This window comes from Camelus dromedarius, unplaced genomic scaffold (assembly GCF_036321535.1).
Source record: "Camelus dromedarius isolate mCamDro1 unplaced genomic scaffold, mCamDro1.pat HAP1_SCAFFOLD_197, whole genome shotgun sequence".
NCBI classification, from domain to species: domain Eukaryota; kingdom Metazoa; phylum Chordata; class Mammalia; order Artiodactyla; family Camelidae; genus Camelus; species Camelus dromedarius.
This window is the reverse complement of record NW_026989761.1, coordinates 1,231,866-1,258,399: the sequence shown is the minus strand read 5'-3', so window position 1 is coordinate 1,258,399 and position 26,534 is coordinate 1,231,866. Positions and strand designations below refer to the sequence as shown.

Here is a 26,534-nt window from a genome sequence, read left to right as displayed (position 1 = left end):
TTAGAAACCACTCCTCTGTCCTTAAGAAGTGCTGCATATTTGTCCTATCTTTGGCTCAGGGATGGAGCATGTTCAAGTGAACTTTAATGTCTGCACAGATTTGACTGTCTTTCTCCAGTTTCACTTGTCCATTCTAAAGAGGCCTGAGCTAAGTCCATCCTCCGTAAGATCTATTCCCTCCAGTGACAGCTCATTGAGCCTGCAATTAAAAGCCAACTGAACAAGACTGTCTGTCCTCAGCTAAAAAGTTCACCCACACTTCACTGCTTTCTTAATCTCCTCTCCTGGCTAAATGCAACAGACCTACACCTCCCTCTACCAAGGTCCCCAACTATGTCAGTTTTTCTCCCCAAAGAGAAAGTAAGGTCCATAAATGAGGAGTCAACTCCATAGTCACCTCTGAATTCCTAGCATATAGTAATGTTAATAAATAGAACTATGTTTATGGCTTCTTTCCTTTAAAACATTTCCGGTTATTTGAATGAGACCTTGGAAGAGAGGTGTTTGCCGTCCAGTATCTTGATCCACAAGACTCTGGAGGACTTTTTCGGAATGGCTGCTCACTGATTCATTCAAACCACAGCTTCTCATTCCAGGAGTAGCTGTGCTTCTCTGCCAGGAGTTTGTGGTCACTCTCATGCCAGAAGAGATTTAAACTCTATACTTACTTTGGATTTATTATTTTTCCCCTCTTCCAACAAAATTGACTTTCCTTACTGTCTTGCCTTGAGGAATTTTTTTTTCCTAGTTCACCCTTTAATAAACCATGCTTCTCGGGATGGGCTTGGCCTTACATATGATCAGTCATCCAACTCCCAGTGTGAGAGGCTTCAGGCTCACCTCCTGCCCTACTGTCAAGGCAACTGAAACTCAGTACAGGAGCCAACAGGCACCCCAGGGCTTCTAAGGCTCATGTACCACCCAGAATCCCTGCTTTCTGGTTTGTCTTGGCTTCTGAGGATTTCCCCTCACTTTCTTGACAATTAGCTGTGCAGCTTGAAAGATGAGGAAGGAAGGTTTTATTTCTTAATCCGCATTTTAAGAAACTTGTGTAATGAAGGTTTTCACAAGTTTTAACAACCCTCCATTGCCGAGACAGAAAACACACTAGATATTTTCTAAGTTAGGCTATCATGTGTATTTTTTTTCTTTTGTTATCTTAAATGCAAACAGACATCTTTTAATTAAAAAAAATTAAGGCCCCAAATAGGATACAGAAAGGGAATACAAAATTAAAGGGCAAAGACAGAAAAATGATAAATACTCTACAAGGTTAATATAATACTTACTCTATGGATCAGATCAGCAATTCTCAGTAACAGCTAATTGAAATATGACCATGAGGTAAAAGGTCTCTCTTGTCAGGAGATGGCAAATAGAAAATAGAATTAAATCAACAAACTAAAATTCTAAGTCTGGAGAGGTACAGAAGGCTACCAGCAAATTGTGTCATCTTCTGGAAAGGAGGGAGGCTCACCAGCACTTTACTGTGGAGCCTGAGCCCAGGGGAGGTCGGTGTAGTGAGCTCTGTAAGTACCCAATTAGCAAAGTGGGTGATGAATAAAGAGACGTGAGCTTTGATGACAGAGATGATACTACTATTCACTTGTCCTGTAAAGTATGCCTTCACGTTCAGTGATCAAAACCTCGGTGTATTCAGGGATTAAGATTATAGGAAAATTCACAGCCTGGGCCTAGACCTCCTCTTTGAGCTCGTGACACTGCACTTAGATGTCTCAAGGGCAACTCCAACTCCACCTGCAAAGAGCTGACTTCACGGTGCTCCTCCCATATCCGTCCTGCCCAGGGCCCCTGGTCGGGGGGCAAGGTCTCTCTGCCTCTCCCAGCTCAGGCCCATCACTCACAGATGTGACTGGACCCCTCCTTCAGGGCCCAGATTTCCTCATTCTCCGAGTCCCACCACCCACACCTGTCCTACCAGATACTCACTGGCACTCACTCAGCAATGACTCTGTGCTGGGTACCTTGCTGCACACTGTGCACATGTGATCTAACTGGATCTCCACAGCAGTCCTGGGAGGTCGGTACATCACTGCTTTTATTGATTAGATAAATTGTTTCTCTTCCTTGAGTGCATCATCCAAAGTGACACGGCTACTGAGCCACAAAACTGGGACTGAAAACCACTTGAAAATTCTACACTCCTACACCTGGCAGCCACCCTAATCTGACTCATCACATCACCTCCTGCTGAGCCTTCTAAATGTTTCTAAGCATTCTACAAGACAAAAGTGATCTACGAGAGCACCCCACTCCCCTGCTTAAAATCTGTCAATGACTGTCCACTACCCTTAGGAGAAAGCCCCACCGGGCCTGAGCACAGCCCAATGGCCCGGCATCTGCGTTCCCTGCGCGGCCGCGCCGCCTCACCCACCACGCAGCTCTGCACTGGCTGTGTCCAGGACAGGGATGCTGACTCCGTACAACCCGGGGCTCGTCTCAATCGAACAATGATCACTTTCAGTGTCCACCTTCTTCACTGCTGACTCTCAGAAAAATGTTTTCTCAGGATGAATCAGTATCTTTTTCCTTACAACTTCCCGTCATTGATAATGAGCTCCACCCAAAAGAGAGAAGACTTAATTCTCAGTCTCCTTATCTGTAAAGTGAGAATAACAAGAAAATATGTGAGGTTTTAAGAGAAATAATATTCATGTGAGGCTGAGGGACAATTCCCAACATACAGTAAGCACTCAATATGTGCTTACTTATTATTAATAAGAATATAATGCATTCCAGCAACCTTAACTCAATGTTTTATGGCTATGTCCAACAGACTACAGACACACTGTTGGACGAACCGCTTTGAGCAGATCAGCACAAGCATACTGGGAAAGGTAAGCGCTGACTCCGGTTACAGCTGCAGCCACCCAGCACTACGGGGCGGGGGCAGTTTCTCAGACTATTACATGTTGCTTGAGCATTTAATTGTCACTAATGAATAAAGACAGGTGTTCTTTAGTCAAAGCTCCTGAAACATAAATCTTCAAAGATTGATGCAAATTAGATTTCAAGTACAACACTCTCTCTAGAAATTATTTGATAATAGTCTTAGCTACTCTGCACATCAAAAGGACATGTTCTTAATGTATCTGACTACACCGAAAGTGTTGTTTAAAAGAAATTAAGATGAAGCCATCCTAAATAAGCTCTCAGTATCATCTTCACAAAGCCCCACCCAAGGGTCTCATTTCTCACTTCCACATAGGTGTTCAGGTAGCTTAACCTGGGTGTTGGTTTCTTATGACACGGGGGTGGGAAGAGTTGTGGATAGATTTATGTTGCAAATATAAACCTAGTGTAGTTGCTGCGTAGAAATCCTAGAAATAAACAAATTGATATATAGTCCTACCCTCAAGAAGCTCAGACTTTCCATTTACAACAGCATTAAAAATAAAATGAGAGATACATTTAACAAAAATTTACAAGATTTGTACATTGAATATTTTGAAGTATCACCAAAACATTTTAAAAGATCTACATATATGGAAGACATCTCATGTTGATGGAATGGTAGACAATATTGTTAAAAATGTTAAGACTCCCCAAAGTGAGTTACAAATTCAGTGGAATCCCTATCAAAATTCCAGCTGACTTCTTTGCAAAAATTGAAAAACTTATCCCAAAATTCATATGGAAGTGCAAGGGGCCCAGGACAGCCAAAGCAATCTTGAAGAAGCAGAGCAAAGTGGGAGGACTCACTTTAAAGGGTACTAAAAACCTATAGTACTAAGTCAGTATGGTACTGGCATAAGTTTGGATAAATAAATCTATGAGACACAATAAAATCCCAGGGGGAAAAAACTTACATTTACAGTCAGTTTTCCACAAGGCTGCCAACAACACTCCATGGAAAGAATAGTCTATTCAACAAATGGTGCAGGGAAAGCTGGGTATCTGCAGGCAAAAGAATGAATCTGGAATCTGGACCCCCATATTTTATATAACAAATAAAAATTAATTCAAAATGGATCAGAGACAGAAACGTAAAAACTAAACCTATAAACTTTCTAAAAGAAGACACAGTATAAATCTTTGAGGTCCTAGGATAGGCTTTGGTTTCCTAGATACAATACGAAGAGCACAAGTGATAGACGAAAAAAGCAGATAAACTGGACTTCATCAAAATTAAAACCTTTTTGTTACAGAGGACATCATCAAGAAAGGGAAATGACAGGGGAAGGGGGTATCTCAACTGATAGAGGGCGTGCTTAGCAAGAAATATAAAATAAATCAATACATCTAATTACCTCACCTGTAAAGAAATTGTTTTAATGTTTAAAAGAACTAAAGTGAAAGCACAATCTGCAGAATAGGAGAAAAATTTTACAAAGCATGTATCTAATAAGAGATTAGTATTCAGGATATAAAACAAATGCTTACAACTGACCAATACAAAGAAAATCGACCCAATTTTTAAATTTTCCAAGGATTTAAAAAAATACACAAATGGCCAATAAGCATATGAAAAGAAGCTCAGCATCACTAGCCAAATCAAAATGAAAATGAGATCTTATTTTACAACCACCAGGATGGTTATAATCAAAACATGCACAATAACAAGTGTTGTTCAGGAGGCAGAGATACCTCATATGCGGCCAGTGGAAAGGGACAATGGTGCAGCTTCCTTGGAGAAGTCTGTTGTTTCCTCAAAAGGTTAGAGTTATATGGCTCATCAATTTCACTCCTACATGTAGAGTCATCCCTTAGTATCCTCGGGGGGTTGGTTTCAGGAACCCCCCATCCTGGATTCCATAATCCAAGGATGTTCGAGTCCGTTTACAATCAGCCATCTGGATCTATGAAGTGGAAACTACAGATATGGCTGGCCAACTGTACAGCCAACAGAATGAAAACATATTCTCACAAAAACTTGCACATCAATATACATGGCAGTATCATTCAGAGTAGCCAAAGGTTACAAAAAATATCCATCCATCAATGAAAGGATAAACAAAATTACCAAGAATAGGCCCACAAACTTTTGGTCATTGAATCTTTGACAAAGGAGGTGAGAACATAAAATGGAGTAAAGACAGCCTCTTCAGAAAATGGTGTAGGGAAAACTGGACAGCTGCATGTAAATCAATGAAGTTAGACTACTCCCTCACAGCATACACAAAAATAAATTCAAAATGGCTTAAAGACTTAAACATGTAGACAAGACACTATAAACCTCTTAGAAGAAAACATAGGGAAAACATCTGGCATACATCTCAGCAATGTTCTCCTAGAGCAGTCTACTCAAGCAATAGAAATACAAGCAAAAATATACAAGTAGGATGTAATTAAACTTACAAGCTTTTTCACAGCAAAGGAAACAGTAAGCAAAACAAAAAGACAACCTATACAATGGGAGAAAATATTTGCAATAAATGAGACTGACAAGGGCTTAATTCCCAGAATCTATAAACAGCTTTTACACTTCATAAGAAAGAAAAACAAACAACTCAATCCAAAAATGGGCAGAAGACCTAAAGAAACTTTTCTCCAATGAAGACATACAAATGGCCGATAGGCACATGAAAAAATGCTCAATATCGTTATCAGAGAAATGCAAATCAAAACTGCAATCAAATATCACATCTCGCCAGTCCGAATAGCCATCATTCAGAAGTTCACAAACAATAAATGCTGGAGAGGCTGTGGAGAACAGGGAACCCTCCTACACTGTGGTGGGAATGCAGTTTGGTGGAGCCATTGTGGAAATCATTATAGAGGTTCCTCAAAAGACAAAAAATTGACCTCCCATATGACCCAGCAATCCCACTCCTAGGCACATATCCAGAAGGAACCCTAATTCAAAAAGACACCTACACCCCAATGTTCACAGCAGCACTATTTACAATAGCAAGACATGGAAACAACCTAAATGTCCACTGACAGATGCCTGGATAAAGAGGTTGTAGTATATTTGTACAATAGACTACTATTCACCCATAAAAAAATAATAAAATAATGCCATTTGTAGCAACATGAATGGACCTGGAGAATGTCATTCTAAGTGAAGTAACCCAGAAAGAGAGAGAAAAATACCATATGAGATCGCTCAGATGTGGAATCTAAAAAAAAACAAAAAATGAAAAAACAACCAAACAAAAAGATAAACTTATCTACAGAACAGAAACAGACACAGAGACATAGAAACCAAACTATGGTTACCAGAGGGGAGAGGGTGTGGGAAGGAATAAATTGGGAGTTCAAGATTTGCAGATAGTATGTATAGAGTAAACAGCAAGTTTATACTGTATAGCACAGGAGAATATATTTAGTATCTTATAGTAACTTATGTTGAAAAAGAATATGAAAATGAATACAGGTATGTTCCTATATAAATGAAGTGTTGTGCTGTACACAAGAAACTGATGCAACATTATAAACTGACTAGAATTCAATGAAAATATTTTTAAATACACAAAAAAAGAAAAAACATATTATCAAATCAAAAGAATAAATTACTGATTGAGGCTACAACATGGATGGACCTTGAAAGTTTATACTAAAATAAACCAGACACAAAAGGGCAAATAGTGCCCTTTTAGGTGAACTGTCTCTAAGCGTTTATTGTACTATTCCAGTACATTTTCTGGAGGTTTGAAGTCTATCAAAATCAAAATAAAATGTATTATTCATTAAAAACATAAAATGATTCCTCACAGGAGGGCTTTAATTAATAAATGCATGTAAAGCTCCTGGAACAACAATTTGCATGTCCTCAGAGAGTCACTGTTGTCACTGCCACTCAGAGGGTGGTGCCAGTGCTGTTGAGGGCTGACTCCACTCGCTCCCCTTCAGAGAGGAGTGAGGGCCTGGGCTCTGACAGGAAGGGTGACCATGAACATGGGTTAGACAGAGCCACTCCCCAGACTCTGCGTTACCCAGCTTTCTTATACAAACTGGTCCATCTAACATAAACACGCTACAGGGATGGATCTTACAACACAGGGAATATAGCCAATGATTTACAATAATTATAAATGGAACATAAAAATAAAAATTGTGCAACTATTGTACACCTGAAACTTATATCATATTGTAAATCAGCTATACCTTTATAAAAAATTAAAAAATAATTTAAAAATTTTATCACTTTAGTATTCAATTCGGTTTTTAAGTAACTACTAAACAGCTTAGAAAGTATAAAATATTTAAGTGTGATAAGTTTGTTTACATATTTATTTACTTTCAGCCTCCTGCTAAAAGAGAAATTAAACAATTTTTTTAAACACAGCTTAACAACCATAACAACAAAAAGACAAAAGTGAGAGTGAAGACAAAATGGAGATTGAATACTTAAATGAAACCAGGGGAAGGTAAAGTCATAAAAATGAATGCCATGAAGTTAGGGTAAGTGTTAAAGGCCGACTAGAAATTCAGCTGTAAGATTCTTGGCAGCTAAAGCAAAAAGTAAAAGATGATGGGACGGGTGGTAGAGCTCAGTGGTAGAGCGTGTGCTTAGCGTGCACGGGGTCCTGGGTTCAAGTGCCAGGGCCTCCACGAACAGATAAATACACCTAATTACCTACCCCCTAAAGAGCCCCAAGGAAAAGAAAAAGAGAAATTTCTTTACTAAAAAAACCTGATACTAAATTTAGATTAAATACTAGAAAACAATAAAAGAAAAATAGAAACGATGAGTGACACAAGCGATAATGCCCGTGAGATAAATCTGCAGTGGCTGCTGGCAGGTACCCATGTCCCACGTGGGAAAATCTGAAACATCCTTCTCACCACTCAGAGTCATCCTCAGCCCACACCACCCCTCCCCCTGTTAAATACAGGAGCACGGGTAGGGCCCGGCCTTTGCTCTCTCTGTGTCATCACAGTGAGACAGGATGGAAGGGGGCAGAGCACAGCCATTCAAGGAAGGCCACAACAATTAACATCAAAATGGTGAAGGATTCAATCCCCAATAGGCCTTGAGGCTCAAGATGAAGAGATATAACTTCTAGCAGAGCTTGAGCTTCATTATACACCCATTGTAATAGTAACATGGTGAATTTACATGCCCCAAGGCACCATGGCCATCCCAAGGCTAGCCACAAAAGGTCACAGGGTGGGAAATGGCCAACTCCCTGGGAATCCCAGCCCCTTGCCCTTAGGCTGCTCAGTCTACTTATTAGCATATGAAACAACCAAGCCCAAGAAAACGAGCAACACAGCGCCACCTCGCGGTCACCACTCTCTCTCCCTCTTCCGAGAAGGCCCACACTCTGTCTGTGGAGTGTGTACCTACTTTTAATCTGAGCACCCGAACCCCACAACTCGTGGCCTTTCTCTTGCCTTTCAATGTGTCTCTGTGAATAAATCTACCATTACTCAACAGTGGCTTGCTCTTGAAATCTTTCCTGCAGGAAGCCAAGGACCCACGTCTGGTGGGGCACATTCCAGGGGCTAAACCAAAGCCTGGGACACAGCCCTTCTCATGCCCCACATCTGTTTTCTTGTATCAACAGGACTGGGATATGAAGGGAGTTCTGAGGCCCCAGCTAAGGGACAGAAGCAGCCCCCAGGGCTCAAAATGGCGGGCAGGCCCTCCCCCAGCAGGGTCCCTGAGGTCGGCCCTGTTCTCTGTGGTTCCCTGTTGTGCTGACCCCCTAGCCAGACAGCGTTCTCCTAGGCCTGTCCCCACAAAACCCTTCTCTCCAAAATACAAGCACATCATGTCACAGTCCTCTTATTCAACCAGAAAGTTTTCAGCGCACTTTTTCCTTCCCTAGTAAAGAATCTATCTGTCCTCCCTCCCATCCCACCACTTCTTTCTTTGTGAGAACTCTGTACTCCTCACATACCATCCTGAACGCCGCTGCCTTGCTAGCTGGGACCGAGATGCTTCAGTCTCACACAGCCTGCGTCCTTTCACTTTCCCCTTTCTACCTTAAAAAGCCTTTCCTGTGTCTCCCACCCCTCTGATTCTGAACTTCACAAAGTGCTGAGTTTGCAGTCACTGTGTGCATACCTCCCAGGTTTTGGCTAGATTTCCTTCAAAAGATCTTCACTAAGGAGCTGCATCAAGAAGTTTAAAGAGGCTATTCTTACATCTGAGCTGAGGAGCCTGCATAAAATTTAAATGGCTTTGAAGAGAGAGTTAACCAGGGACAGAGAGGCCGCATGTCCTAGTCAACAGTGTCATGAGGCAAAATGTTCTTCAAAGGCTCAGAGTTGCTTCTGAACACGGAGTCGGCAGGGAGGAGATGCCAGGCAGTGAGTGGGGTGAGTGACACTGGGTACGCTTCCCAGCTGGGGAAGAATTGGATTTTGTTCTAGTTTTCCAAACAATTTCTGACTACCTTTTTCTCTTATTGTCACATACCATTTCCTACGAATTAAGAAAAATCAATGTCAGTCATTTGTGCCACTTGGTAGAAGCTACACGATGCCATTCAAAGGGCTGGGATATAACAGCCACACAAGTCTAGGTTGAAAGACCAGTGGGGTTATTTCCAAGGTAATCACGGGCATGCAACAAACTCCCCAGCTTCAATTACCTCATCTCAAATGTGAGGCCAATAAAACTACCAAGCAAAGTGCGTGATGATTATGGCTGAAATCTGTTTACTAGGTAAGTGCCCGTAAGAGCTGCCGCTGAATGGGGAATGAGTATGATCAACGAGGCCAAGTCAACCTGGTCACACGCGCCCTGCCTTCCTGCGTTGGTGCAGGACCGGAGTTTGTTTAGCTGAGATGAACGCCCCCAGAGCAGCCCCGAAGGGAAAGCTCCCAGCTCTGCGTGGCGAGGCGTGTTCCTTTCCTTCTCAGAGCTGATCACAATTTGCAGTCTTCTGTTTTTACATTTATCCCCTTAGTACCTGCCTCCCCTCCGGAGTTTTGCTTAAGCAGCACAGGTCCAGGTTTGTGTTGCTGCCTACTGGATATTCTGGGCTGGGAGACAGGCGACCCCACGTCTGGCTCTGGGGCTGAACCGAGAGGGCAGAAGGCCCAGGGGCCCATGCTGAACCGAGGCCCCAGCACCCAAAATTATGGTCTGACTTTGGGCAAATTACACAGTCTTCTTTACCCTGAGATTCCTCATCTGTCCATGAAAATAACTGCCCATGGCATATAGAGTTTCAAGGATTAAAGGAAATCACCAAATTCACAACCTATTCAAGGGGCTACCAGTGCATCCTCAACAGGCACATGCTACCTTTACGGCTGTGACACACGCTAAGCGGGGTGGACAGACACAGTGAACACTGCTAAGTGCCTGTTTGTTAAGTGTTTCAAGAGTGTTATAATACTGTTTACAACTTACAACAAACCCAGGAAGAAACGAATATTATAATGCACATTTCACAGATTCACCAACAGATTAAGGGAGGTTACACTCTAGTCCAAGGCCCTTTGGTGAGGAAATGGCGATTTAAACCTGTATCTGAGCCCAGGCCTGGGCTACATCTCTCTCCAATCCACCTGTCCAATACACAAGTTTGCACAGGCCAGCTCTTAAATGCAATGTGTGCCACCGTTTGTCAATGTTTGTTAGTTACCATAAACTGCTCTCAGAAACCGCTACAGAAAAGACAGGTGGACCCACATCCCTGCCAACAAAGTAGAGGAATTCTGCCTTGCCTTCTCCTGTAATGTGCAGAAACCCTTCCCTACACCACCAAATTCAAATGTATGCTTCATCCGTGTTTATGTTTGCACACGGAATATTAAAGTAGAAGGTACCTGCAGTAATTCTATCTCGGTTCCTTTCCACGTATCCAGATTATCCACAATCAGTCTGTGAATGAAAATACTACAATGTGAATGAAAATACTGCAACCATGTCAGGAAACAAATAATGCTGAAACCAAGTCATCAGCGGCTGCCGCCATCCCCCAGCGAGGACAGGCCTGAAGACCAGCCTCTACAGCCACTCACAACAGTGCCCTCTGAACAGAATGAGAATAATACAAGACAGGATACTTGCCCTAGATAGCTAGGTGCTTGTCTAAAGAATGAATCCAGTGAGCCCAAATGATACATAGAAAATCACTAAACTCTTTAACTTGACATACCTGGCTTTTTTTAGATAACAATGTTTTATTGTTCCAACAACCTGGTCTTTGTTGTAAAGCTCCTATATATCCTAGCTCCTCCCCAACCTCTTCGGAGCAGTCCCTCAGAGAGATCTGAGAGGCTGTCATCCCGGCTCGAGTCCTCCCGCCAAATAAACATAACTCTTAACTTTTAGGCTGCACATGTATTTCAGTCAACAGTTTTGGACACCATGAAGGGACCCAGAGCAGACTTTCTCCACCTGAACTCTCCGAGTATCCGGACCTTGGTATCAGCAGTGGCCCTTTGTGCCCATCCACATCCTCGGGGAGTCCAGATGAATTTGGGTGAGTCTATCTTGGTTCTCGGATCTCCCATATTGGCTGATAATCCTGAGTTTTATTTGGCGGTGTATCCAGGTACCTGGCCCTCCAGTTGAAAGATACTGGGGGGGAATAACCCACCCAGTGGAGACATACTGGGTGGGGCCTGGTTGAAAGATAACGGGAAACACCCATCTTTAGGAGACTTCCAAGGTGGGGCTGGTTGAAAGATACCAGGAAAATTCCCAGTGGAGACATCCAGAGTGGGTCCATGTTGAAAGACACTGGGGTCAGGACTGAGTGGTTAGGTAAGGGGCTGGTCTAATGTTTTCCTCAATTTGGTTACCTCCATTGAATTTTTCAGAATAAAAGTAAAACTCTTATGAGGAACCTTTCAACTCCAAAAATGGGACCCCCTTCCTGGCTGGTAACAGTTTTCTCGGATGACTGAGAAACTTGCAGGAGTGATATAGGCAAAGACTTCATGCCATAGAGTTGTCCCTGCGGGAAAGCCTACTAGCAATTTTATTCTGACAACCCTACGTTAGAATGGGGAATAGAACTTTCAAAAAAAAAAAAAAAGAAAGAAAGAAAGGAAGAAAGAAAAGGAAAAAAAGATAAAGAAATGACAGATTGCCAGCCTCCAACTAATACCCCAGCCAGGATTATATACATACAAAACTTACAAATTTAATTGGGAATTAAAAAAAAAATCTCACTCTTAAAGTAACTAAGCAGGCCTGATAAAAACATTTTTTGGAATTCTGGACTTATAAAAACCAAAACCCTTTTAGGGGGAACTTGGATTTCTCTTCCTGTGTCCTTGAAATATAAACGTTTTATCTTTCGCTGGATGTTTTATGTGTGTGTATGTATGTATATATGTGTTTCCTTTTTGTTTTTAATGGAAAATTTGGACTCTGCCATGCAAAAGGTACAAGTATTGTGTACATATGGTGGCCACACAAATAAATTGGGATTCTCAACAATCCTTTGTACCAATTTTCAGGCATTTTGCCATCTTAACCTTTGTTGCATCAGTCTGGACCATGAATTGCTTTACCTTTTGAAGAGTAAACTTTTGAATTTTATTTAGGCAGCACCCCTACTCTCATTTGGAAAAGCCTCTTCATCTTATTCATTTAAAATCATTATATATATATAAATTGATGGCTATATGATGGATCCCTTAATTTGGAAAACCTTTTAAATTGGTGAGAGTTGAAAGAGCTCTCATTATAAACAGCCGTTTTATTGGTACCTATTAAAATCAAGTTTAAAGGTAGAAAATATATCTAATGGTTAATCTAAGAACTTATTTTACAAAAACTGGTTTAAAAAGCTACATTTATGTTTTTCCTTTCCCATTAATGGTTTTAGAGATGTTAATAAAATCTAAGAATAATTAATGTTAATTAGGTTGAGTAACTGGAAAAAAGAATGTAAAAATGTCGAAAGACTTTTTTCTTAACGGAAAAAAAAGAAAGATAAGGGGCTTATCCAAAATGGGTAAATTTTTTTGATGGTTATTTTGAATGAGATAAATAAAATGGACATTTTTGGATTTAGAGACAAGGTTTTAATACTACACTACGTAAAGTTAAAAAAAAAAAGTGGCCAAAGAGATCACCTACTGCCCCCCAAAATTAAAGTTCAAACAAGTCCGTTTTATTTACCCCAGTTTAAAATGTATGTATTTATAGGGATAGATACATATAATATATTTAGACTGTGATATTTGATCAATGACTGGGGCAACAGACCAATTAATCAAATTAAAAGTTGAGAAGGGCCTAAGTTCTTAGGCTCAAACTTGGGGATCCCAGAGACTTTTCTATAAAATTAGATACAGTGAAAAAAAAAAAAAAGAAAGAAAAGAAAAGAAGAAAAAGGCTTCTGGCATTCCTTCTAGAAATAAAAATTATTGATTAAACCTAATAAATATTAAAATTAAAGGTATAAGAGTTAATAAAATTGAGATAAAACTTTGTAAATTTGGTATGTTTAAATGGGCTTTATATAAACTTTTTGCTTAATTATGTTGTGGGATAGATATGTTTCAATGGAAAAACGCTTCCTCTTCTTGGTATTACAAGGCTGGGCACATTTCTGTCCCTCAGAAAATATTAATTGAACAAAATAAAGGAAACCAATAGAGTTACATGAGCCGTCCAATATAATGTAAAACTAAAAACTAATATTCAGTGGCTAATAGAAAAATATAATAAGAGGTTTACCCTGGGTTTAACTTATAACTCAAGGAAAAGAGACCTTACTAAATGCCTTATGCAAGCTTTGGAAGACAAGATAAATTGAACCTTAAAGTTTTAAAACATGGAATTCTTGGTTTACAGCTCTTCTCACTGATACAAAAAAGCCAAATAAGGAGATACAATTGGGCCTGCTTGACAGAGCAGTTCTCTGGGGAACTGGAAGTGTCTGTCATTTTCTTGCAGATCAGAAATGTATATACAGCAAACAGTGACCTACGACTGAGCCTAATTAGCTCAATGAGAGAAAACTTAAGGCCAAAGAAATTTTTGGCATTTTAGAGCTCAGAACTCTGATGGGTCCGTCAGACTTTGTCAAGAAATCTTAAATGTCTTTTTCATAAATAGTAAGCCTTAGTGATTTGAGCAAGCAAATTAAGCTTACTCCAACTATTATTATACCTATCTTATAAGTAAGTTTTAAAGTGAAGATATGAGATCTCTAACTTTGGTCTGTTTATAAGCCTGAGTACACATTATAGATGTGAGATATTTCTACAGCTAAAAAAAAAAAAAAAAGTCAAAGAGCTCTGCTTAATTGACGTAAAAAGTAATAGCTTACAAATTAAGTATTTTTAAAATAAAAACTGACTAAGTTGACCTTCAGGTTCACGTGAACTGGAAAATATTCAATATTAAGATAACACTTGGTATTGTTTAGTTTAAGTATGTTCTAATTAATATAGACATCTTTAAAGTCATCAATATTAAGTATAATAATTTTACTGTACCTAGGTTTAATGAAAGTCAAATAAGATCCTGTTATATATGTTACAGATTTGTCAAAAAAAAATAATAGTAATGTGGTGTGATAAAAATTGAAGTAAATTAAATGCAAATCAGATGAGAGTTTTGGGTAAATTTTTTAAAATATATATTTAAAATGTATGCTTAAGATAATCTCTAAATGTTTGGTATCTAAATTCTAGAGTTGTGCTAAATTAAGTTAAATGATAGGATTTTATTTAATAGCTATACCATTTTCAGATAAAATAAGATTGAAATATGAATTACTTAACATATGACTTCCTCTTACAGAGAAACTAAAGGTGTTTAGAAATATTAATAAATGCTTGGTGCCACTCTGAAATAGTCTCTATTATTAAGGGAAAGATCTCAGTAACCTAGGAAGGTAAGATAAATGTGTAAAGGAAGATATAAGGAATGGAATTATATTTTGTTAATGAAAAATAGTGACTTTGTCCTGAATCTGGTTACTTCTGAATGGAAGAAAAAATAAGGGACACACTAATACGAGTATAGAAAGCTGGGGAAGGCTTGTGGAAGAGGAACCCTGAGGAAAGAGTTTTGTACGTGGTCAGAATTGGCTAAGTTTAGAATCAATTTGTGCAAAGTAAATGAATCTTAGAAGTAAGCTGGTACAAGACTACATTTGGTTTTCTCTCTGTTAAGGGGACAAATTTTTCTTAAAATATTAATCCACCTTCAGTAACAAATTGTAAATCTTCTTATGCGAATTAAGTGATCTGTTGTGTCTTTACCTTTGAAATATTTTCTTGTTAATGAGTAAGTACTACTTTACAGTGATCTATACGTTTATCTGATCAAGTGTTTTGAAAACTTTTAACAAGCTCCCCAAATATCAATTTCTCATTAAAATTCTTTTAGTCTCCAGTTAACTATGGGATGCTACAAAGGGTCCCTGAAACATCTCAAAGAGAGATTTTAAAGTAGTAAGTTTCATTTGGCATGTTAACTAACATGGGAAGTATTGTCAAATGAATAATAAATCTTCCTAGGTTGTATTGTATGAGAAAATATTATTAATATAGATATTCTAGAAATTATATGGACTCCCTAACATTCTGGTATATCTGAAATGTTACCAGTCATAATTCTGGTTATTGTGACCAGGTTTCTTTATAGATTACAGTGTAATGTTGTTTAACCATGCTGTTAATTCTGTTGTCATTTATAGGCAGGTAATTGTTTTCTTCTGATGATTTTGCAAGATACTCTCTCTTCAAGGAGATTTACTGATTTCTAATAAATTTCAAACTATAGCACTGAAATAAACTGGGTAAGAAATTTTAAAGGTCTAATGAAAACTCTGATTAAAAGAATTAGTTACGTGGGACCAAATAAACTGATGAATATGGTTACAATTTTTGATTTTGTCTGAAATACTAATGGCTTTTAACCTGTTTACCAGACATAAAGAAACTCTTCTCCTTAAACTAGTTATGATTCACGTCAATTTGATAAATTATACCTATGTAAGCAGACTTAGAACAGTTATCTTTTCTCTCTATCTGATCCCTCAAGAGACTAAAATCTTTAAGTTCCCCAGTGGCTCTATGAGATAAATTAGGAAGATCGTCTCCTAACAGGTATAGGAACCTCAAAGTATTTTAAGGACTTCAAAAAGAAAAGAATTTACCTAAATCTGTTAGGAAGAAATCTATGACAAGCCCTTGACGGGGCTTTCCTGGCCTTAGCAAACCTTATTAACATTCTAGCTTAAAAGTCCTTATTAAAATTTCCAACACAGCCAATTTAAAAGAGCCTATATGATCAAATAATCAGACTTAACTTGTAAACAAATTCACCTTGATTTGACTATATTTGATAAAAATGAGGGAACTTTAGAGAGAAAAAGATTATATTTTAGTGGATATTAAATTCTCGTTTTGTTAATTGAGGTCTATATTTAGTAAGACACTTCCCAGATCATTCCTTGCTGTCATGTTACATTGCTGCAAAGTTTAATTGAATTATTAAAAGGACACTGTATGTTTCTTTCTGAAGCTTAGTAATATATCCTTGGGTAAAGATCCAATGCCCCATGACATGCGGCCAGGGGATTATACATACTGGAACAGGCATGACTTTAAAAACTGTCTCCAACATGAATGGAAGGACTCTATCAGGTACTCTTAACTAGACCATACACAGCAAAGCTGAAGGAAACTGACTTTCAGATTCATTTCCAATCAGAAAGAGCCCCTGCAGTGCACTGGCCTATAGAGCACTGCTCACCTTAAAACAAGGCCCAAATGGAGAAGAAGCTACCAGGCCAGGATGAGAAGACGACGACATATCAGGTAGACAGCTGACCCAAGACACCAAATCAGGCCTGTATACCAATTACTTTGATAATTTCTCCTACCTTTGATTATGAACTACTCCAATTGTTAAGTTTATGGTAAATTACCTTTGTCTAGTACTTCTGTGTTACCTTGGTGGGTTTCCCTACTCCAAGGCTCTAACTAGATAGCCCTCAGAAACGTTATTCTAAAAAGGAAATTATAGTTCTGTTTAGGCCACTGTTGATCTTACAAGGTGGGAGACCTCACCTGGCCAATTAATACCTGCTCGAAGCCTGACCATAAATACGAACTTTCTTGTAAGATCACTCAAACTCAGTCAGAAACACAAGAAAAATTTTAACCCAAAAATATAACTCCTTGACTATTAAATTCTTAATCGTGACTTTATTAACGTTACTAGCTCTATTACTTATATCCTGTCTATTTTATAAGATTGTTTTCTCTTACATTTCCCAAAGTGTAGCTAGGCCTACAACAAGATTGATGATGGCAAATCATATTGAAGAAATACATAAAATTTATAACCCTGCATAAAATAATTATAACAGTGTGATTCTAGGTATGGGAATGAGCAATGAAGGGTAAACATTTCCTGGATCATAACAGACTAGTAAGACAGGCCATCCAGAGAACTTTTAGTATCAACAGGGCCTGATAAAAACACCTAACACCTTGAATGGCAGGTCAGAAGTTTCTTCAACCTGAACTAGGAATGAGCCTTCATAGCACCCTGGGACAAAATTGGTCATGAAATGTCTCTCAAAATATTGGTCGAATTTAGGACCAAGGGGGAGCACTGTGAATGAAAATACTACAATGTGAATGAAAATACGACAACCATGTCAGTAAACAAAGAATGCTGAAACCAAATCATCAGCAGCTGCCACCATCTCCCAGGGAGTACAGGCCTGTGCATCCAGCACCCTGCTCAGAGGCTCTTCCTCCCCTGCAGGAACACGTTCCCACTCTCCGCAGGGACACCCCCACAGGGAAGCCCTCTTTTCGCCCTCAGCACAGCAAGTGTCCCAGGCCACAACCCGAGCTGCCCCATTAGGACTGCGGGTGCCCAGGTTTGCTAGTCAGACCAGCAGCCTCAGAGCCAGGGTTTATGCCCGGGTCACCCTGCAAACCTACTGCCCACCATACAGCCCCCAGCCAGCAGGTCACCTGGAAGTCGCAGCAAGTGCCCCACCCAATCCCGAAGTCTCTTCATTTGCCAGCACCGCTGATGACTGGTCTCCAAACTTTGGTCAGTTTTGCACAAAACAGCAGCTTCCACTGTGAAGCAGGGGGTTTTCTCTTCTGCTCCCCATCCTTACTGGACACGTCAAGGGAAACCAAAAGGCCTTTTCTCAACCCTTTTCTGATGACACCCTCCCACCCACAATATTCACATGCTCAAGAGATTTGGGTCCACGTGGTTTTGTTTCCCATACGCTAAGTGGCTCAAAACACTGCGGGATTCTTTCCCTTTTGAGAGTATTAGTTTGTACTGAGTTTATCGGCTTTAATCACTTTTTGTGTCTCTCTTCAGTGTCCCTAGCAGTTGCCACTTTTTACTCCCTTCAGCAGCCTCCCTCCCAACATCTAGTCTAGGAAATCAGCTGTGATGAGGGGTCCGGGGGCAGTCACAGAAGATGGAACTAAGGCACAGACTGGCGACATAATTTGCCTGAGAAGATCAGCTTCAAGCCCCAGCACTGTGTGTCACGTCCCTCTGTTTAACTCTTATGCTAAACTAGTTAACTTTTTATAGATTATGGTTATAAACAGATGAGGTATCAAAATACATACAAGGACACACATCAACTCTATGATGTTCATTAACTCTACTGTTTTGTTTCTATTTTTTTTATTTCTGTTAAAAAAAATTAGGAAACTCTGCAGTCAATATAGCAAAATGTTAATGGGTTTTAAATCCAGAATGTAGAGACGTAAGTGTATCATTAATCATAATTATTTGTATGCTCACAAAATGATTTGACAGTCTCTCTCCCCTCCCGCTACTCGTTACTGGCTCTCACCTGAGCTCCCAGACCACACATCGAACAGCCTTTCACTTTACCCACAGCTGAACTCATCAGTTTTCCCCCAGAGCTCCCTCTGCAGCTTTCCCTCCTCAGAGCACAGCAGGACCATCACTTACCTCATTAATCCACCCAGAAACCTGGGCCTAACTCCAACCTACCTTCACAGACATCATTCATCCTTTCCTTTTTACCATCTAAACATGCCTAAAGTCTGTTCGTTTTTTCCCAGTGACTGTCCCACTGACTGTCCCACCGCTCAGGTGGAAGCCACCAACACTGCACTCCTGGACTCACGAGGCTCACATGTGGCCCCACAGCCGCTCTCCAATACTAGACACAAAAGGGATATTGTCACTCCCGTGCTTTTATGACTCTTTCCAAACCTACTGTTCTTAGAAGAAACTCCAAGTTTTTCACCTGGTGAAGGTGTTTGCCATGAAACTTTGAGCTCAGGAACGGCAGGACCCCCCTCCTTCTTGGCCCTCCCCTTTCCCCAAGGCCCAGCCCTCTCCCCCTCAGCCCCGCCCTCTGGCACAGGGCTGGCTCAGGAGGACCTGCTGAGCTACACCAGCCTGTATTCTAACCCTGGTCTTGAGTTCTTAGCAAACTGCTTCACTTATCCATACAAATCCAAGGTAGATTAGATAGATTTTAGATGTTGAGCTGGACTATTGATTTGGGGATTTTGCACTAGCAACCTGCAAGTACATTTTCTAATGATTCTGTCTTCTTAAAACCACACCCAGGTTTTAGTAGTATTTGTGGAATGTCTTTAGAGTAAAAGGGACTGTACTTTAACAGACTATATGTTTTATAACATGAACAACCCGGACAGGGTCACAAATGGAATCGCCTCTCACAAGTGACAGAAGACAGGTGAGAGGCACAAAGCAACAGGTCTCAAAGATTGTAAGAGCAAAGTTGTTTCGCCAACCCCCCAAAAATTCCTGAAAGAACCAAAAATTCTGAATTTTGAAAGTAAAAGGCTATCATATATAGAAATAAAATAAATGATCCTCTTCATCAGTGTTTCAAGATCTGACTCCAGATATTTTAGCAGGCCATACTGAATCCTAGCACAGAAAAATCAGATGGACTAGTGGTGAGTAAGGTCCAGGAAAACGGCAGTAATTCCTCCACTTGTGTAAAGACATACACTCACCTGCCGAAGGTGAATGTAGAACGCATTCTGGAGAAATTTGGAAGCTTCCAGGGTCCGCTTCTGAATGGCAAGGACACGGACAGCTTGGGAGCATGCTTCTAACTCAGTCACCGGCATTCTTACACTGCAGGGGGAAAAGGAGGCCCTCAGTCGAGAGCAGAGATATTCCTGTCGTGTCTCCCAGGCCGCGCCTCGGGGACTCAGTGCCCTGCAGCAGCCTGGCCCCAGGCGAGGACACGCAGCGTGGCCCACCCAAGCAGGAGGGGCACTGTGCTTGAGAAATCCCATCCCCGATGGGGGCAAGAGGGGCTGGTGGGGTTGTGTGAACCTATAAATGCCCACAGAAATATGCCTGCATTCATTCAAGTGATACAAGCAACAGTAGCAGGCTATTTAACAAAATTTCAATTTTCAGTGGAAATTTTGCCATTCCTTTCCGCTTGTCCCCTGCACTCTGAAACAGGCTTAGGCTCTCTCACACCTGCAACTCTGAAGCAATAGTTGTGAAGTCATTTTACTTTGCTGCAAGTGTCCTCGCTCCCCGTGTCACTGTGTCTGTCCTCTCTTAACACAGTCGGATATCTTCCTGGATTTCTATCTGAGTTCCTTTCTCCTCCTCCTCAGATCCTGAGATAAAGGACAAGTGAAGACACATGAACAGAAAAGGCACTGTGGACTTGACCGAAATCTACAGTGACCCCTAGGTGAGTGCTGCCCACCCCTTACCTTCGATTCTCAAGGTTCTGCACAGGGTGACATCCAGCCCAGAGAGGTGGCCCAATTAAAAGCTATGTGGCTTGGGCATGTTGACAGGTGCAGGAGCTGGTTCCGGTGCCAGGCCCCTCCCCACGTCTGCTCCCCTCTCCCCCGAAGCCCCGCTGCCAAGCACTCAGGCTCCGTGATCTGATGTCCTTCTCTTCTACTCTACTCCAAACCCTTTTACTTTTCCTTTTTTCCCTAATTATCCCCAGCTGGAGTGATTTTTCAATCGCAGTATCTAAAAAATTTCCTGCAGCCGAAAATGAGGTCTCCAGATATCAATGCCCATATGCTGCCTCCTGAAGAGAGCCGCTGGCTAGGGGACCCTCACCAACACTCACGGGGCATCAGACATGTTCCAGGGTCGGCCACCCCCAACAAGAGTTTGCTGTGACCCCTATGCCCGCACAGCATCCCTGCTCACAAAAATATAGTTGGCCCACTTATCGGTTATTAAGAAGCAAAAATACAAAATTGCTCATGTTTCTTACTAAAATTATCTATGAAGCGGAAAAGGGAATTGTAATAGAAAAGAACAATTTTGACCCCATGTTAGGTCTGTTCCTTTGGCTTTAAACCTGTGCCCTGTTTTCTAGGCTCAGACTTGCTATCTCTGCACCATTTGTAAAAGAAAGTTGCCTTTAGACTGAAATATCCAGGACAGCCTCTTCTCCTGGCCGTGATCTTGAAGGATGCTAACTAATCTGCACTTATGTAGAGATGGCAAGTTGCAAAATAGAGAATAACTTTGTTTTACTTTTGGAGGTATTACAATGGCAACATGATTTGACCACATGGACAGCTGCAAGAACAGCGGATTCAAAGGACAAGCAATTCATACAACAAGAAGTTTCCAACAACCAACTGCAGCCCCACCCCTTTTTAGTATAAAAGGAGACTCAATTCTGACTTGGGGAAGATGGTTCTTCAGGACATCAGTCTGCCATCTTCTGGGTCTGCCAGCTTTGCAAATAAAGTCACTATTCCTTGCTCCAACACCTCATCTCCCAGTTTATTGGCCTGTCATTTGGTGAGCAGAATGAGTTTGGACTCGGTAACAAAATGACTGCATTGGAGGTAGTATGTCTCCACTCTTTCCTCGTTTCCAATATGTAACATGCACATTATTTATGATCTAGTGCAAATAATTCATCAAAGACAACCACAAAAAGAAACTATACTCACCCAGCTATCAACACTGAAGTCAAAACCTGTCAATTTTATATGCTGTTTAAGAACACAACCGAAAAACCTAACATAGGGAGTCGATTACACGGAAATAAAATTATTTCTACTCCTTCAAAACTTTTTCTTTTCTTTTCTATTTTATTTTGTTTTGTTTATTGAAAAGAAAATAAAAGTCAAATCATTTTATTTCACGTATTTTTGTTATAGCTACATACTTTAAATACTACAAAAAGACTTATATTGCAATAAAAAATTGTTCATATATTAGTATAAAGATATATACACAATCAATGGGGATTAGGAAAAGAATGGACATTTACTAAAAATCCACTGCAATCCAGTCTTTTACAAGCATATCATGGAATATAAGCTCTATTATCCAGGGAGCCTCACCCACATTCTCACTACTGAGTCCCTTAGTAATCAACCACTAGGTCACCAGCATAGAACCATGTGATCAGTATTTTAGGAATAAATGAGGGAATTAGCTCATTCAATTCTAAAACAAAAACCCTAAAATAAATACTGAACTTATTTACGGATAAAGAAAATTTGTCCCCAAAAAAGTAAAGTTTCTTCCTCAAGGTCACAAAGCTAATAACTGGTAAAGGTAAGATTTGAACTCATCTGCCTGATTCTAAAAACTAAGGTGGAAATCCCATTCGACTGGGGAGTGTCCAGCTGCACAGCCTATCACCCTATCTTTGTTCAGAGCTGGCCTTAGACAGCCTGAGACAGCACCCCATTCCTGTGGAACTCGAGGGCAAATGATAACAATAAGGATTTTATATCCAGCAGTTTCTAAGATCTCATGTATATAAACTGTCAGCAGGTCAGCAGAAAATCTCTGGGAAACATGAGTGGGTCCAGACCTTTTTGCTGATTAGAAACTCAATCTATCAGGATAGAGTGACCTTCCCATGAGAGGCCACATGGACATAAACTAAAGGCAGCTGAACAATGGAAACTAGCAAGACCCCGGAACTCAAGTAAGGATCCCTGCCATCCCCCACCCAGTTGCCTCTTCATCCGCGTGGACATGAAGACAGAAGACCCGGGTTCTTGTCCAAGTTACACTATCATGGATTCTCACCCATAAAAAGGTACGACTCTATGCTGTCGTAAGTCCTTTCCAACTCAAATATGATGACACCAATATCTCAGCAGAATATCTATGTCTCCACTTCCCCTCTTCTAATAGGAGTCTATTTCTGTGGACACAAAGCAGAAATCCAATTTAAAAAACCATGCAAGAAGCCAGGCGAATTTCTGCTTAAGAGACTTTGCTCTCACGCTCAGTGAATGAAAACTCAGAAAAAGTGGTCCTTCTCCCTCAGCAAATGGGAGGTAGCCTGATTGTGTGTGTGTGTGTGTGTGTGTGTGTGTGTGTGTGTGTGTGTGTGTGTAAATCAAATATAATCATGTCTGGGACGTGTACAGATTATTTTTAATTTCACTGTAATTTCATGGGGATGAGCCAACATTTAAAGTAATTTGAATGTAGTGTTCTGAGACAGACTCAGTCTCTTTTGGTGGAGGAGGTGAAAGGGGAGAGTAAAGGAGGAAAGAGGTAAATGAAGCAAAGAAATAAGAATCCTGCTAGGGAAAGGCAAGACGTTAATTTTGTTCCTCATTGCATCACATACAAATTAGGGACTGGCTTTCCCCCGATGTCTTATCGAGCACTGAGTTGCAGAAGAAGAGGCGACAGCCCATTTCTCACTGAGATTGTGACTGTACGTGGCATCTTATAGACACAAATCATTTACCCTGATCAAACACTCTAGCAGCAGGCTGTAATTCTCCTGTTTTGAGAGACAAGAAAACAGGAGTTCAAAGCGGGTAGATAACTTGACAAAAGTCAGAGGACCAGTAAACAAGAGAGGATGAATTCAAACTCAGATCTGAATGCAGAGTCTCATCTTCCCACTCCCAGGGCTGGAAAATCCTTAACACACAGGCTCCCCAGCTCCCCTGCAGTGTTCCTGGCGCCAAGCATTTCCCATGGTAATGGTCTCCAGTTCTCACAGACACAGTGCTCTGTGCAGCCAATGACCTTGATCAGACCTTGATCATCTACCTGCCACGCCCACCAGGCTTCACCATACAGGCAGGAAAGCTGGCTTTCAAGTGCATACAAAGCCACCCTTGGTCTAACCTGGGCTCTTCTGTGGCTTCTCCAGCCTAAAGGCAGCCATGAAATTGCTCACAGTTTGTTCGTGAGCCACACTTCCTCTCTCCATCTGTGTCCCCACCTATACTACTTAGCTATGAACATTTTGAGAATCTTGGAAACAAATTTTAAAAAACAGAAAAGAAAGGATTCTGGAACAAGTACTTAATACTTACAATTTTAAATGACAAGTTACAAAGTGAGTATTGACAAACCGAATCTTCCTTTCTAAATGTCAGTTTTAAACATTTAAAAATATAATAGCAAAAAATTCTCACTTACAAAATTAACAAAAACATAAACAATAATCTGGAATAAATTCAAAAATAATGCCCATATTCTAAATGGAGAAACTTCAGGACTGTACTGAGGGTTAAAGTAAGAGGTATGAATGTAGAGACATAAACATATTGCATGGAGAAAAGCAGTTTTGTAAAGATGTAAGTTCTCCTAAGAATAATTCAAAACTTACTAAAAAATCCCATGAAAATTCCAATCTGATTTTTTTTAACTTGAACAAAATATTTTGGAATTCTTCAGGAATAATAAAGTCATAATACTTGACAAGAAAATTTGGGATGGAAGAAAAGAATCAAAAAAAATCAGACTGCCAGTTATTAAATAAATTTTTACAACATGTAAGATATGGTGCTGGAGTAAGGAAAGGAGATTGACAGAAGGGAACCATGAGCTCAAAAAAGACTCTAGTGTATGTAAGTATTTTGTACAGGTGGGATTTCAAATCAAAGAGAAAATTATGAATTCGATAATTGTCCTGGGACAGAGAATCACCTGGAAAGAATAAATTCTACTCCTGTCATAATGACCACAAGATAAATTGCAGATAGCGATGTAAATATTAAAAAGTACTAGTAACAGCAAATACAACTCTTTGCTCTTATTAACTCAACTTCTCCTCACTATAACATGTACTATTATAATCTCCATCTTAGAGATTAAAAAAAACCTACAGAAGAGATTTATTCCATTATAAGAGAGTATTTCTAAGAATAATGTCAAAGATAAAACCCATAAGGAAGACATTTACTATCCTAAGAATAGTTTGAGCCACAACAAAAATCAGAAAACTTCCTGAACAAAATGAAAGGAAAGAAATGACAAGAAAAAGCTCTGTGATACATGTTGATGAATTCACGAAGTTAATTTTCATAACATACAAAAAGCTGTCACAAAGCAACAAGAAGCTCCCTCACTTAAATGTGGGCAAAGGACAAAAGGAATCATTCATTTTAAAAAAGTCAAATGACTAATGAGTGAAAAATGCTCAAAACTTCACTGGTCATCAAATGCAAAAAAAACAATGAAAAAGCACTTTTGCTTATCATATTGGCAAATATTTTTAAGATAATCTAGCTAGTGTCCATCTGTGGGAGAACAAATCATGAGCGACTTTTTCAGAGGATGACATATCAATGGATTTGTAAGCTCTGAAAAACGTACATACACACTGACTCAACTCCACTTCTAGGAATCGTTTCCTTTAGGAAAAAAAAATCAGTCCAAAAAGATGTACCCATCAGGGCATTTACACAGCACTGTTTACAAAGGTGGGAAGAAAAACTGAAGTGAAATCATATCCAGCGATAGAGAATTGGTTACATAAGTAATTGTGCATTTTTTCATTCCCCAATGGAGAAGGAATTTCTAGTCACTTGAAAGGAGTCTGTGATGAATGTAAATGTCACATCCAGGGACTAAATTTCCAGAAGCCTTAACTAAAGGAATACACATACAAGATCACAGGAAGTTCTGTACAAGAAGGATGCAACTCAAACATTCTTTCTGACAGTGGAAAATGGAGAAAACTTAACTGTCCACCATCAAGACAATGATGCGGTAAATCAAGGCGAGCTGCGGGCGCTGAGGGAGCCGGCGTTTCGCCGTGGTCCAGGGCCTTGTCCACAGCAGTCTCCCACCAAATGTTTCCGTGGACAAGAGACGACACCCGCACATCAGGAGACCCCTCCAATCTATCTGAAAGGGCCGGGTGAGTCTGGAGTGGGAGGACGTCCATGATATACCCCTGAGTGAATAAAGCGAGCTGCAGAAAAACATATAGTATGGTCTCATTTTTAAATAAAGCATATATACACACACCTATATATTGATTTCTCATATGTGTATATATATGTATCTCATAGGCATAAAGGTCATGAAATATATATACCAAATTTTCAACAGCTTTTACTCTCAGGAAATAATGAGAAGGGAGTTAGGGGCCTTCCTGTACCACCACAGTTCTCTTTTCAGTATTTCAGTTAAGTACACTTGGAATTTAAAAGTTTATTTAAGTCCGAAGTAAAATGGACCATGCCTCCATAAGACAGAATGCTACACTGGTCTTTAAAAATCATGCCAGGGGAGATAGAATATTGTAGAAAAACATGTAATAAGCCGAATGGAAAATGGAGGTCTCCGAACAGTAAACAGGGACAGAGTGCTCACTGGTTTTTATGACAGAGATGATACACACTAACGAAAAGAACAGAAAAAAAATGTTAAATTGTTAATTATTATCTCTGAGTAGAGG

The 26,534-nt window shown here is 40.1% G+C and overlaps 1 protein-coding gene across 26 annotated transcripts in view; it reads right to left on the bottom strand.

Annotated features, from left to right (window-relative positions):
* Window positions 1-3,563: 3,563 nt before the first annotated feature.
* Window positions 3,564-26,534, bottom strand: part of LOC135320567 (uncharacterized) — a 78,011-nt gene continuing 55,040 nt past the window's right edge. For 16 of the 26 annotated variants that reach the window (XR_010379751.1, XR_010379761.1, XR_010379757.1 and 13 more), the window contains 2 exons: window positions 20,382-26,045; window positions 19,346-19,987 (listed from right to left, as the gene is read on the bottom strand). The gene's annotated coding sequence lies outside the window, so the exon portion shown is untranslated. Of the gene's footprint in view, window positions 3,919-19,345; window positions 19,988-20,381; window positions 26,046-26,534 lie in introns of those variants that run through there. The other 10 variants (XM_064483691.1, XM_064483692.1, XM_064483683.1 and 7 more) reach the window with 4 other exon arrangements.